The following is a 16,090-nucleotide window of genomic DNA, read 5'->3' on the forward strand; positions in this document are numbered from 1 at the left end:
AAGCCAAGCGCGCAGACGAAGCATCTGATCGCAACAATGTCGGCCTTCGAAGAGCGGGTGCTGAAGGAGCTGTTTGCTCTGAAGGGAATTGGCGAGCGCGTGGCATGCATCGACGAGATCAGTGCGCGGCTCGACGATCTGGACGCGAAGTTTGCAGAGCAAGTCCAGCGCCTGGATCAGGTTCAAACCAAGGTAGATCTCTCGGTCACATCAATTGGGGAGATCCATCAGGAGCAAGTCCATGTAGCGCGCGCAATTAAGGAATCGCACAGCACTCAGGATACGAATCTGGATCGATTGGCGCAACCAGGCTATTTTGCAGCGTCTTCGACGGCAGCTCAAGCTGCGGCAGCAGCTTCTTCAGCCGCCCAGGTGCCACCGCCACTTCGTCGACCATTCGACCCGGGCAGAGCACCACCATCACCGCGCCTTCCTGACGAACAGAACTCTAAGCGACCATGGATGCCGAAGATGGAGTTTCCACGCTTCGATGGAGAGGGAGTTCGTATGTGGCTGGACAATTGTGAAGTGTACTTCTAATTGTACCAGATCCCTGATGGCTTTAAACTTATGTCGGCCTCTCTGTACCTGCAAGGTAACGCGACACACTGGTACCAGGCGTCCAAACACACAGATGCCTGCGCAGATTGGCCACGGTTCAGAAAAGCAATACTGCATGAGTTCGACCTCAATGTGCACCGCAACTGTTTGAAGGAACTACTGTTGCTGAAACAGGAAGAGTCTGTGCACCAATACCGCACCATGTTCAATCAGCTTGTGTATCAGGTCGGTTATACGATGCGAGCATCAGTGAAACAATGCTGGTGACTCAATTTGTGTTGGGATTGAAGGAGGAAGTAAGAGCAGCAGTGGAAATTCAGTTACCCCAGTCGGTAGTCCTAGCGGCTGAGTATGCACTGGTACAGGAGGCTGTCCTAGAACGACAGAAAATGCACCACCACAAAGTTCAGAAGCAGTTTGGACAAAGCAAATTTACTGCACCTCGTCAGGAAAATTCCTCTCGGCCTCAATTTGCAGCAGGAGACTTGTGGAGAGCAAAGCAACTCAAGGAGTTCCGTAGGGCAAATGGGCTTTGCTATAGCTATGGTGAAAAATACAGTCAAGGTCATGTATGTGCAAACAAACCACCTTTACAGCTCAAGGCTTTGGAGGCTCAGGAAATTGAAGGGCAGCTTTCAGATGACATTCTAAATGCCATTGCGGCTGAAGAAGCAGTAGAGGAAGTGGCTGCTTATCTGTCAGTTAATGCCATATCAGGGTTTGCAAACACTAAAACTATCAGGCTGAGAGCACTTGTAGAGAACAAAGTCATGTTGTTACTAGTGGACTCCGGGAGCTCTCACACATTCATTGACATTCATTGACAGGCAATTAGCGGACAAACTGAAACACAAAGCCACTATGCTTGGTAAGGCTCTACAAGTCAAAGTGGCAATTGGGGAGTTTGTTTTCCACAAACTACAACCCTATGGACAGCTTTCTCTGGTGAACAGACCCTGCCCCAAATTGGCTTTTAAATACTTTGGGCCTTTCCAAATTTTAGAGAAGTTTGGACCAGCAGCATATAAGTTGGATCTGCCTTCAGATACACAAATCCATCCTGTGTTACACGTTACAACAAGTGCCTGATCATACTCCTGTGTCCTGTGTTCAAAACCTTGCCGAAGCTGCCAAGACTAGACACTGAAGAGCTCACCCCTCGGAAATTCTGGATCGCAGGTTAGTCAAGCGAGGTAATACAGCTCTGCTTCAGGTACTGATTCGGTGGTCAGATTTGCCAGGAGAATTCGCTACTTGGGAAGATTATGAAGCGCTGCAGAAAAGGTTTCCACAGGCAGCTGCTTGGGGACAAGCAGCTTCTCAAGAGGGGAGCACTGTCATCGCCCCTATTTCATCAGGCGAGACAGCAGAGACCAGAGGAGCAGAACAGGGCAAGGAACGCACCAGTGGCTGATGACTCTTCGCAGTTGGGCCTAGGTGTGCGTGTGGGCCGTGGGCCTTGTGGGTGTAATAGCGTGTATGGGTGAGCTGCGGCATATATAAGCCCGAGCCGTGTAGCCGAGAGGCATCGAAAAATTAAGAATTGAAACAGTAGTCTCAGTTCAGAGTTGCCTCAGCGCGCTCGAGTAATAACTGGGAAAATCAAGGCTGGACAGGTCTTCGAGACAACTTCAGGTAAAACTTTGTATGAATATCCTGTACGTGTAGTATTATATTGAGAGTAGAATGTAGACATGGTTCAAAAGGTGCAACAGCCCCCTTCCATCGAAAACCGTCTTTACAACACAGCCACACCCACCTATGCTAGCTCTTGCTGGTCGCTATCTTCTAGGTTCTTCTATCAGTGGCCTGTTCGTGGTAAAAAGAATTGTCAGGTAGGCCATGCTCACAAATACTGAATCATCTTTTCCTGACAAGGGGCGAAGCAACAGATTTGCAAGTTTTACAATATCAAACCATTAACCATCGTAAACTTTATGCTCAACTTGAACAAGAACAGCGAGGAGGTGGTAACTCTGCGTGACACAAGATTTAAGGTCGAAAAAAGGCACAATATTTAGCATATCTGAAACAAAACCTTGTGTGTGCATATTTTTGAACATCTGTACAGACACAAGCGCTCATATACATGTGCATACACTCACCCCTATGAACGCATACACGCACACCCTACCCATATGAGCACCTCCGAAAAACTGAGCCGGCATATCATCTTGAAATGTACGAAGTCACCGTAGGCACCTCGTCGTCGACGAAAACGTCTACTCCCACTGAATGCGCATCGTCGAAAATCCTAAAATAAATTCAGGAATAAATGCGAGCATCAGGATTTAAACCCTGATGGACTGGGGATACCACAGTCCCTCTAACCATGCAACCACATGTTGGTTCGCGTGTGTGTGCATATTAGTGCACATGGGTCTCGTTTGTCCACAGGGGAGAACGCAAAAGGAAAAAAGAGTTGGACGTGAAGTGGGGATTTTTTTTGATCTGCGTGAAGTGGGGATTTAGTCGGATGGGCGTGTCCGAGGCACGTCGCAAAGCCTTTTCAGACCCCGGAAGCCTCTCATCACACTCCCACCCAACAAACCAGACCTCACGCCAACCCGATGCACCTGAAGGGTGGCACACATATATCAGCCAGCGGTACGGTACAATTTTTTTTAGGGAAGCGGTACGGTACAACTGGTCTCTCGCGGTAAGAGGATCTGCAGTCATTCATGCATCTTCAATGCCAATTTTTTTTTTGAAAAGGAGGTTAAGACCCCCGGCCTCTTCATCAATCGATCCATACGGCCATCTTTATTTATTATTCAATATAGGTTTAACAAGAAAATACATCAAGCCACCCGAAGCCACCACTCACACCTACAAAACTTGATAATGTGGAGTGCTCTCACTCCCCATATCTAAAACCGGTGCCGTCACCGATCCATCCACATAACGTATCAGAACCCACAGCCGGTGCAGCAGACCTAAAGCGTACATCATATGCACACGTTTTAGACGCCACCATCATCATCGAACCGCCGAGAGAGATCTGGATCATCCTTGCCAGTCCATCCATCCGTCGATGCCACCATGGCGCCCAACGGCGCCACCGCTCCGCGCTCGTCCGTCCAGACGCGAAGATTCTGGAAGATCTGTCGTGCGTAGCACCTGCCGATTAGGCATGACACAGCGTAGCACCTGTCGGCCAGACATGACTTGACATCTCCACCGAAAGCTCCGTACAAGACGAACCGCTCCACCTCCTGCCTTTGTCTTCCACTCTGCTCCACAAACGATGCTCCCAAGAGAGAAAACGACACTGCAGTACCGCCATCATCCGATCTAGAAGACCAGATCCTAGGGTTTCCCTCGGAGCAGCACGAGTGGGTCGACAGTAGTTACATGACGATGCCTTCATCAGGGTAACGACGCAGAACGCCACCGTCGCCTGCCATCGGCTCGGTTTTCACCGGCAACTATGTCTTCCCAACTCGCAGCCGGAACTAGATGGCGGATCTCGAGATCTGACCATCCAACCTCAGGCCGACCACCCCCGGCGGAGGAGATGGCCACCACCGCCAGCGGCACCGGCCAGATTAGATCTAACCGGAGGCGCCGCCGATCAGTCAACCATGGCCACATCCCCTCCTGAGATCCGCCCTTCCCACGAAGCCGCCGGAGCAGCGTCGAACCGCCGGGAAAGACGAAGACCGAAGGGCAATCTCGCGCTGCCAGTCCCTCCAGACCGCGGGGCCGCAACCTAGATCCCCGTCGTCCCCATCACCGGCGGCGCCCGAGCTTAGCCGGCGCACGTCTATGGGGACGGCGAGGTGGAGGAGAGGGGGGAGGGGGCGGCGGCCGGGGCGCTGGGGTTGGCCCCATGATCGCCCTGGAGGGAGCGATACGAGGGAGCCCTGGGAGGATCAGATCTGAGCGGCCCTCTGATACCATCTTCAATGCCAAAACGGACACCCTAAATATTTGCGGACACGTTCGGATGTGTTGGACACCGCTAGCGGAGCTGGCCATGCCACTTTGTACATCAAATGTCCGTCTTAGGTTCAATCTCCTTCATTTGACATACATATATAGATCAATAACAATTTATATGAAGTACACACATATGTAATTGCAAGCAAAATGCGTCGGAAGTCAAATATTAAATTTGCAAGTTTGGTTGACAGTGCAAAAAACCTTATTTTTTGTCTTCCAGTGTGCCAAATCCTTCACTGTACGGGCTACTCCTCCAAATCGGCTTGCCTTCACTGTACGGCCGACTCCTCCAAAATTGACCGTCAAGCGTTTCAACATCCTAGCATGGTCCAAGTCTGACATTTCCATGGTCAACATCTTGGTGTCCTCCGAGGGGCCACGAGCTCAACCTTCTTCTCTTGGAGTTTGATAAACTTGTTTTGCACCACGATGAACTTGTTAAACCTCTCGGCCTTATGTTTCTCTTTCATGTCATTGCGCTTGATGCATGCCTCCTCCTTCGCCATGATGTCTTCGAACCTCTCTGTCGTCTTGGCTGCCGCACCTTCTCGCTTCTTCTTCTCCTCCTCCCATCCCCCACCCCCCCCCCCCCCCCCCCCCCAGATTCCTATCCATCATACGTTGTTGGTTGAAATTCAGCATGTTCTGGACAAAAATAAAGATTGCTTTCGAACACCACAAGACCTTCCACCGTGGCGACATTATGACCATCATATCAACTTATTGCCAGGTGTGCGTGCAATGTCGGTGAAGCTTTATCTCTACACTCCGCAGTAGAAAGATGAAATAAAAAAAAGTACGAGCAATGCTAGAACAAGGGATCATTCAATACAGTCACAACCTGTTTGCTTCACCTGTGCTATTTTTTTAACACAGTACAACAGCAGACCCTCATATATACGCACATACATTCACCCCAATAAACGCACGCACACACCTTACTCGTATGAGCACCTCCGAGAGACTGAGCCGACACGTCATCTTGAGATTGACAAAGTCATCACAGACGACTTCATAGTCGACGGAACGTCTCCTCCCACTGAACGCACACTGCTGGTAAGACTAAAATAAATCCAGAATATGCGAGAGCACCGATGTCTAGGACTTAAACCCTGGTGGGCCGAGGATATCATTGTCCTCCTAACCATACAATCACATGTTGATTCGCACTTCGCTTGTGCCATTGGTGCGCAAGAAAGATGGCACCTGGCGATGTTGCGCCGACTACAGGCAATTGAATGCACTGATAGTGAAAGACAAATCTCCCATGCCGATTTGTTGGGAATTCCATTTGTTGATGAACTGCTGGACGTATTGGACGGCCCAACGTTCTGTTTCAAGCTAGATTTGCGCTCGGGGTACCATGAGATACGAATTGCTGCAGGAGATGAACCAAAGACAGCATTGCGCACTCACCACAGACACTTCGAATTTAAGGTGATACCATTGGGTCTCATGGCTGCACTATGTGTTATTTTCACCCTTGCTGCGTCGTTGCGTGCTGGTGTCATTATAAAATATTTACCCGCAAAAATGTAATCATTATAAAATATGTTTTTTTACCATATATAATTGATATAATGTAGACATTCTCAGGAATTTTCATGGATCTGCGAAACATAAAGACGTTTGACTCAAGACAAATCTAAAACTTCAAATAATTTGAAACGGTGCAGGTATTATGTGTTTATGATGCAAATATGTGTGATCATAACGCCCAGAAAGACGGAGTAGGAGTAGTAGTACTCATTGGTGTACCCTACGCTCGGCACAAACTTGAAGATTATAAATCACCACATAGTATTGTTACCGAAAGTGAAAAAAAAAAGTGATTTTGGAACAACTGCCTGAGATAAAAAATAGGATTTCTGTTGAACAACTCTCGTTTTAACACATGTACAGAACAGGGCTATTATTTGAGAGTAACAGTGAAGGAGGTCAATATCCTATCTCGAAAACATCGTCGTCAACATATCATTATTCAGGAAAAAAGAAGGATGCAGCAGCGTCAGCCTGTTCTCCGTTCAGTTCCGACGACCCCTAGGTGGGATAGTGCAGTACGTGCACTGGCATCCGTCAGAAACGCACTCGCCCACCGAGCTGCGGCCGATGCCGCCCTGGCAGTCCTCCATGCACTTCTTGGGATTGCATATGCCGGGGATGGTCGGGAGCACCTTGCAGTCCATGGGGGTCACCGTCGCAGTGGCGCCATCGCCGTTCGCCGTCACCACCTTCGTCGCCACATCTACGGATCGAACAGCGCACACAAAGAAATCAGCACGATGCGTATACATATTTTACTCCAGTTTGTCACTTGAAAGTTGAAAATAATAACGCACGTAGATCTGCCTATACCTGAACATAGCACCACAAGGGCGAGGGCTAGTAGCATCGTGTAGAACGGCCTCATCCTGACTTCGCGAGGTTGTTCGGGGAGTGCTGACAGAGCTAGCGAAGGTTACTGACTGCTGGAATGTGTATTCAGCTAATGGCTGCCGGACGAGCTAAGTGCCTTGGCATGGTTGCTTATAATGCAAAGAACGGGCCTGCAATTTTTGGAAGCATTTTACTTCGTGGCTTTAGATGGAATGTAATACTTCTCAAAAAGAAAGGGGGTTGGAATGTAATTAAGGGTGGCAATTATATTTTCTTATGGAGTGCATATACGTACTTTTAGTTGGAGTACTAAATTGGTTTTTTTCACACAATTAAGGAGCACCAAATAATTATTTGTTTGAATAAAATTGCAAGTAATCAAGGAAGGCCTTTATATGGTCACCAGGATATGCATAATACTCTATATATGCCCTCCTATAGATAGATAATAATAATGTATGCATTTATTGTGTTCCCAAAAAATATATGAATTCATTGTTTGCCAAAATGAAATGTGTATATTGTGCACACTACATTTAGGTTTTTTTGGTGGGGAAATCAAAGCATCAGAACATTCAAATGTTGGCGCACAACCGTGTTTAACACGCGCTAAGACAAACACCCAACTGTTCACGATTCTAGTTATTATTCTTGTTTTCTTTTGAGGATCTAGTTATAATTCTTCTCGAATGACCATGAGATATCCACTCAAATATCCTTACATATATCTATACTGTGACCATCATCGACACGCCATATATGACATTTTTTGACAGTTTTGATCCCTTAACATATGCTCTGCCATGTATAGGAGCTACCTTTTTCGCCTCCGTGGTCAAACGGTCTCCACAAGGATAGTATCTTTCTCGTAGCACCATAGCACAAAGAGAATATAAGTTCTCGATTTGTTACCACTCTTGTTTAGCAAACAGAGCAAGGTTGAGGCAATGTATATCTCTGAACCCCATACCTCTTCTCATTTTTGAAATGCACATTTTCACCATGTTATACAGTGCATCTTCTTCTGGTGTGCCATCACCCCACCAATATTGTGACATCACGTCAATAATCCCTTTACACACTTCTTTGGGATTTTAAAAACGGACATTGCATACGTTGATATAGTTTGAGCAATCACCTTTAGGAGGACTTCTTTGCCACCCGTGGACAACAACTTATCTTTCCACCTACTTACTCTCTTTAGGATACTCTGAATTAAGAAGTGGAAGTGATCACTTCTATCAACACCCAAAATCGCTGACAAATCTAGGTATTTATCAGCCAGTGCCTCGGTCATGATATTCATGATAGTCCGTATCCCCTCAAGTTCCACTTACTAGCTGGCACAAGGCTTCACAGTAATGTTTGGAGGATCTACTTCAAACAATTTGCATTGCCAACATCGCCGCCACCCGAGCTGAGCCACGCGGTTCCTGTGCGGTCGGCACGCCGCCTTTGCTGATCCTCCAGTCGCCGGGAGCGCGAAAGTCCGACGGCACTGGGTACCCCTCTGTTGGGGTTTCGAGTATGAAAAAATTGCCTTACAACGAATGCCAAGATCCATTATAGAGATAAGAAGAACAAGCTTGGATCTAGATCATCGTACCAGTGTTGAAGTGGAAGACGTTCACGATGATCGTTGATGAAGAACTTGATGATTCATGCGAACAAATCTCATGCGAGGATCACAACTGCAACCCCTCCACCGGTGTTTACGCGTCCCGCTATCCAATCTGTGATAGCTTCCGGTCCAGAACGATTTACTCGGCAGTGAGATTTCCGTAGCCTTTCGATGTATGTATGTTGGGAATTCTCCGCGAGGGAGAGAGATAGAGGGACACGCCTTTCATGGAGAAATTAACTTATATGTTTGGCGCGGCCCCAGGGTCCTTTATATTGGTGGAGGAGGAGAGAAACTTGGGAGAGGGGCAAGGGGCAGACGCTGCCGCCTCCCCCAGGTGCGCAACCGGCCCTAGGGTTTTCCAAACCCTAGGTGCCAGGCATGGCCTCCACCTCCCCAATATGTCAGTACTCTAGGGCCGCCATGTCAGTGTCTCTAGGGCCGTCATGTCAGCGTCTCTTGGCACTCTGGTAGTCACATGAGTACCATCAATTTCTCCAACACAACCTTGGGTTTCAGTGCAATACATGCATGTCATGAACTACAAGCTAGAGTGGCTCGCCTTGAAATATAGAAACCATCGATGGCTCTCTCGTATCTTCGCTGGAGTTTGGGCAGAAGGTGGCTTGATCATCTATCCTTTGAGCTCTTCAATACTCCCTCCGTTCCTAAATATAGGTCTTTTAAGAGATTCCATGATAGACTACATACGAAGCAAAACGAGTGAACCTATACTCTAAAAGGTGTCTATATACATCCGAATGTAGTCTCTATAGTGGAATCTCTAAAAAGACTTATATTTAGGAACAGAGGGAGTAGAAAATAAGACTTGCTTGAAATACCTGAATATTGTCTCAGTGGATCTTCTCCATGTGTTGTGAATCACTCGAAATCTCTGGTTCTGTCCAACAACACGAAGAGACATTGCTACTTGCTAGGAGTGGATGCTATCTTGAAGCAACCTTGTTGCCTGAATGGGCCTGGAATTGCGACAAAGCGCTCTCTTTTGGACCAAAGGAAACCAAACATGAATCACAGCTTCGAGGGTTGTTGCCTGAAGGACAAGCTTCATCCGTTGGTCCTAATTAAATCAATGTTGAATAAGTAACTGCGAAATCGACCATAAGCTAGAACTAGGAGCTGACGAGCTAATGGTGGGGGCAGGAGGGGGGATATAGGTGCTTACAACCATGGTAGACGACATGGACGACCTGCCAGAGTCGGAGACGACGGGGAAGAGAGGATGATGGAATGATAAGGACAAGCCGGTGTCAGGGATCTGTGAGCTCCACCGCTGTAGGAGACTAAGGGACGAGAGGGTGACGGAGCCGGTGTCAGAGATCTGCGGACTCCGAGCAGCCGATGCCGCAGATCTAAACAACTGCTACTGCCGGAGAGAGAAAATGAGGATGCCTTTTTCTCCCGCTGGAGGAAACTGACTAAAAGGGAGGTGAGGCTACATTTCGTGCTAAGCTGGGTGATGACCCACAAGTATAGGGGATCTATCGTAGTCCTTTCGATAAGTAAGAGTGTCGAACCCAACGAGGAGCTGAAGGAAATGATAAGCGATTTTCAGCAAGGTATTCTCTGCAAGCGCTGCAATAATAGGTAACATATAGTTTTGTGATAAGATAATTTGTAACGAGCAACAAGTAACAAAAGTAAATAAAGTGCAGCAAGGTGGCCCAATCCTTTTTTTAGCAAAGGACAAGCCTGGACAAACTCTTATATAGAGAAAAGCGCTCCCGAGGACACATGGGAATTATCGTCAAGCTAGTTTTCATCACGTTCATATGATTCGCGTTTGGTACTTTGATAATTTGATATGTGGATGGACCGGTGCTTGGGTGCTGTCCTTACTTGGACAAGCATCCCACTTATGATTAACCCCTATTGCAAGCATCCGCAACTACAAAAGAAGTATTAAGGTAAACCTAACCATAGCATGAAACATATGGATCCAAATCAGCCCCTTACGAAGCAACGCATAAACTAGGGTTTAAGCTTCTGTCACTCTAGCAACCCATCATCTACTTATTACTTCCCAATGCCTTCCTCTAGGCCCAAATAATGGTGAAGTGTCATGTAGTCGACGTTCACATAACACCACTAGAGGAGAGACAACATACATCTCATCAAAATATCGAACCAATACCAAATTCACATGACTACTAATAGCAAGACTTCTCCCATGTCCTCAGGAACAATAACTACTCACAAAACATATTCATGTTCATAATCAGAGGGGTATTAATATGCATAAAGGATCTGAACATATGATCTTCCATCAAATAAACCAACTAGCATCAACTACAAGGAGTAATCAACACTACTAGCAACCTACAGGTACCAATCCCAGACTTAGAGACACTAGTATAAAAAGGGCCTTTAGTCCCGGTTCATAAGGGCCTGTAGTCCCAGTTCTGGAACCGGGACTAAAGGGTCGTTACTAAAGCCTCCCCCTTTAGTCCCGGTTCTTACACGAACCGGGACTAAAGGCCCTCCACGTGGCCGCTGCCTGGAGGTCCACCTTTAGTCCCGGTTGGTAACACCAACCGGTACTAAAGGAAATTTTATGAATTTTCTTTGAATTTTTTTTATTTTTCAAATTTCTGAATTATTTTAACCTCTAACCTCTAATCACCCCTCATCACTGCTCAATTTAACCTCTAATCTCTAATCACCCCTCATCATTCCAAATCATCTAACTTCCCGGACGGTCACCCATCCTCTCACTACTCCAGCCTAAGCACGCTTAACTTTCGGGTTCTATTCTCCCTCGTTTCCAAGTCTGCACTTGTTGTTTTCCTGACAATAGTAAGATGTCAATCCTATTAACCCTCAGGAATTTAGCTTGAGCATGAAGTCACCCATTTCACTTTTGAGTTTGAAACTATTGTTCTAAAAAACAATAATTATTTAGTAACACTAATATTTCTTGAATAAGTAGTTTGACCATAGTTTGACCACGGTTTGACCACAGTTTGACCAGATTTGACCAAAATTCAAAAAAACTAAAATAATTATTTAGTAACACTAATATTTCTTGAATAATTAGTTTGACCATTGTTTGACCACAGTTTGACCAGATTTGACCAAAATTCAAAAAAACTGAAATAATTATTTAGTAACACTAATACTTCTTGAATAAGTAGTTTGACCATAGTTTAACCAGATTTAACAAAAATTAAAAAAAAACAGAAATTTGAGCATAATTTTTTTTCCTTTTAGAATTTGAGGATTCTAAAAATTTGCAAACAGGCCGTAGGCAGTCAAAATTGGATGCGGATTTTTGTGTTGAACATTTTGATATATTATACGTTTTTTTCTGACATCGTACGCAAAAGTTATAGCCGTTTTACATTTTCCCTAAACTTTTTGCAAAACATGTCCAAATTTAAGTTTTTAAATTTTCCTAACTAGTACACGTAGTAACATAACTACATCTGGAAGGATTTTAATTTTTGAAGTTTTTATCATTTTCTTTTGCTTTTTACAAAACTGAAAAGGCGATCCACTCGGGGGGGGGGGGGGGGGGGTAGAGTTTGAAAATGGGACCTTTAGTACCGGTTCGTGCCATGAACCGGTACTAATGCCTCAAACCCCATTAGTACCGGTTGGTGGCTCGAACCGGGACTAAAGGTCTAACCTTTAGTACCGGTTGGTGCCACAAACCGGTACTAATGGGCATTGCACCCTTTAGTCCCGGTTCGTGGCACCAACCGGGACTAAAGGTCCCATTTGAACCAGGACTAATGCCTGTACGGTGCCCTAGCCGCTCGAACCGGGACTAATGCTCACATTAGTCCCGGTTCGTAATGCAACCGGGATTAATGCTCTTTTCTGGCCGAACCAAAGCCATGTTTTCTACTAGTGAGACAAGAATTGGATACAAGAGATGAACTAGGGTTTGAGAGGAGATGGTGCTGGTGAAGATGTTGATGGAGATTGCCCTCTCCCGATGAGAGGAGCGGTGGTGATGACGATGGCGATGATTTCCCCCTCCCGGAGGGAGTGTCCCCAGCAGAACAGCTCTGCCGGAGCCCTAGATTGGTTCCGCCAAGGTTCCGCCTCGTGGCGGCGGAGTCTCGTCCCAAAAGCTTGCTTATGATTTTTCTTGGGACGAAAGACTTCATATAGCAGAAAATAGGCACCGGAGGGCCAACAGGGGGCCCATGAGGCAGGGGAGCGCGCCCAGGGGGGTAGGGCGCGCCCCCACCTCGTGGCCAGGGTGTGGGCCCCCTCTGGTATTTCTTCCACTCAGTATTTTTTATTATTTCCAAAAATAACTTTTGTGGAGTTTCAGGACTTTTGGAGTTGTGCAGAATAGGTCTCTAATATTTGCTCCCTTTTCAGCCCAGAATTCCAGCTGCCGGCATTCTCCCTCCTTATGTAAACCTTGTAAAATAAGAGAGGATAGGCATTAGTATTGTGACATAATGTGTAATAACAACCCATAATGCAATAAATATCGATATAAAATCATGATGCAAAATGGACGTATCAACTCCCCCAAGCTTATACCTCGCTTGTCCTCAAGCGGAAGCCGATAAAGATAAATATGTCCACATGTTTAGAGGTAGAGGTGTCGATAAAATAAAATACGGACATGAGGGTATCATGATTATTCTCATAACAGCAACATATATGGATATTGTCATATGATTTCTTATGCTCAAGTAATAATCTATTCACAATGCAAAGTATGAATCAGAAACTTTATTGAGAACCAACAAACTATAATCTCAGTCATTGAAGCAATTGCAATTTATCATAACATCAGAAAGAGTCTATGTCAGAGCTTTTCAGCAAGTCCACATACTGAACTATCGTTTAGTCTTTCACAATTGCTAACACTCACGCAATACTTGTGGTTACGTAGTTTTAATCGGACACAGAGAAAGATAGGGGCTTATAGTTTCGCCTCCCAACCTTTTACCTCAAGGGTAATGTCAACAATAATAGTTCATGCTAACTTACATCCAATTAGATATATATCTGGATCTTTCCAACATACTATGCTTGCCAAAGGATAAAATGTAAAAAGGAAAGGTGAAGATCACCATGACTCTGGCATAAGGTAGAAGATAAACATAAAAGATAGGCCCTTCGCAGAGGGAAGCAGAGGTTGCCATGAGCTTTCAAGGTTGGATGCATAAAATCTTAATGCGAAAGAACGTCACTTTATATTGCCACTTGTGATATGAACCTTTATTATGCAGTCCATCGCTTTTATTTCTTCCACATCACAAGATCGTATAAAGCTTATTTCCTCCACACCAATCAATCTTACATATTTAGAGAGCAATTTTTATTGCTTGCACCGATGACAACTTACTTGAAGGATCTTACTCAATCCATAGGTAGATATGGTGGATTCTCATGGCAAAACTGGTTTTAGGAGTATTTGGAAGCACAAGTAGTATCTCTACTTGGTGCAAAGAATTTGGCTAGCATGAGGGGGAAAGGCAAGCTCAACATGTTGGATGATCCATGACAATATACTTTATTTCAGATATAAGAAAACATAACCCATTACGTTGTCTTCCTTGTCCAACATCAACTCTTTAGCATGTCATATTTTAATGAGTGCTCACGATCATAAAAGATGTCCAAGATAGTATATTTATATGTGAAATCTCTCTTTCTTTATTACTTCCTATTAATTGCAACGATGACCAAAGCTATGTTTGTCAACTCTCAACAACTTTTAATCATCATACTCTTTCTATGTGAAGTCATTACTCTCCATAAGATCAATATGATATCTTTGTTTCTTTTTATTCTTTTCTCTTTCTTTTATTCCGTCAAGAACATAGCAAAATAATCAAGCCCTTGACTCCACACTAATCTTTATTATATAGCTCACGGACTCGATTACATAGAGGGATCATAAAGCAAAACTCAAAACTAGATCATACCAAAAACTTTTATTCTACTAGATCAAGATACTACTAATAGGATCGAACTAAGAAAAATGGTAAAGATAGGAGTGTGATGGTGATACGATACCGGGGCACCTCCCCCAAGCTTGGCGGTTGCCAAGGGGAGTGCCCATACCCATGTGATTATGTCTCCTTTTTCGGTGATGGTGTAATATTCTTGGCAATGATGCCCCTCAGGATATGATTCTCCTCCTCGAGCTTATTGACTTGTTGCTTTAGGTCCATTATTTCCTTACAAAGATTTCCTGTAACGGCTAAAGCTCCTTGCACCCAAGGGTGTTGCATAGCTGCGGGAGAACAAGTGACACTCTTCTTCATATTTTCATAAGAAAGAAATCTAACATTGGAAGGGATAACCGAGTTTGGAATAGCCGAGCTCTGTAGTTCCCCCATCGTGAAACCAGCTCGGAAGCGAGAAGTGACTTCTTGATCCTCCTCCATGGCATCTATCCTCTTCAAATCAGCCTCCATCTCTTCCTCCGTTGCTGGCCCAAAGTGGTCAGCATCGCTGTTTGTCCTTGATCTCGATGCCGGATGAGACACCGGGCTCTCCCCGTCTGACTCTTGAGAAGACATCTTGCTCTAATCTGCAGCAGCAACAGCTCGAAACACAAAGACAGGAGATATTTTCGTGATACGGTGGTCAAAACTTTTGGGAGATTATATAATGAATTTTTACCGACCAAAATACGTATCGTGCAAGAAAACGGAGTCCGGAGAGCGCACGAGGTGCCCACGAGGCAGGGGGGCGCGCCCGGTAGGGTAGGGCGCGCCCTCCACCCTCGTGGAGGTCTCGTGTCCTTCCCGGACTACTTCTTATTTTTCTATTTTTCTAAATATTCCAAAACGGAGAAAAGTTGCCACTAGAACTGTTTTGGAGTCGGTTTACTTACCGTACCACATACCTATTCCTTTTCAGAGTCCGAAACGTTCCGGAAAGTGTCCCTTATGTATTCCTCCGGGGTTACGATTTCAATAACATTAGTTTCGATATTTATAGGATTACCTGAGATGTAATGTTTGATTCTTTGACCGTTCACCACCTTCGGATTTGTGCCTTCGAAGTTATTGATTTTTATGGCACCGGAACGATAGACCTCCTCGATAACGTAAGGGCCTTCCCATTTAGAGAGAAGTTTTCCTGCAAAAAATCTTAAACGAGAGTTGTATAGCAATACATAATCACCTACATTAAACTCACGCTTTTGTATCCTTTTGTCATGCCATCTTTTAACCTTTTCTTTAAACAATTTGGCATTCTCATAGGCTTGGGTTCTCCATTCATCAAGTGAGCTAATGTCAAATAACCTCTTCTCACCGGCAAGTTTGAAATCATAGTTGAGCTCTTTAATAGCCCAATATGCCTTATGTTCTAGTTCGAGAGGTAAGTGACATGCTTTTCCATAAACCATTTTATACGGAGACATACCCATAGGATTTTTACACGCAGTTCTATATGCCCATAATGCATCATCAAGTTTTTTGGACCAATTCTTTCTAGATCTATTAACAGTCTTTTGCAAATTAATTTGAGCTCTCTGTTACTTAATTCTACTTGACCACTAGACTCTGGGTGATAAGGAGATGCAATTCTATGATTAACATCATATTTAGCAAGCATTTTTCGGAAAGCACCATGAAT

General features: G+C 45.0%; 1 long non-coding RNA gene across 1 annotated transcript; it reads right to left on the bottom strand.

Annotated features, from left to right (window-relative positions):
• Positions 1-6,354: 6,354 nt before the first annotated feature.
• On the bottom strand, positions 6,355-7,094 carry LOC141026498 (uncharacterized). The gene is made up of 2 exons (XR_012188709.1): positions 6,862-7,094; positions 6,355-6,751 (listed from the first exon to the last, which is right to left on the bottom strand). It is a non-coding gene; the product is annotated as an uncharacterized lncRNA (long non-coding RNA).
• Between the last annotated feature and the right edge of the window lie 8,996 nt (positions 7,095-16,090).

This window comes from Aegilops tauschii, chromosome 7 (genome assembly GCF_002575655.3).
Source record: "Aegilops tauschii subsp. strangulata cultivar AL8/78 chromosome 7, Aet v6.0, whole genome shotgun sequence".
NCBI classification, from domain to species: domain Eukaryota; kingdom Viridiplantae; phylum Streptophyta; class Magnoliopsida; order Poales; family Poaceae; genus Aegilops; species Aegilops tauschii.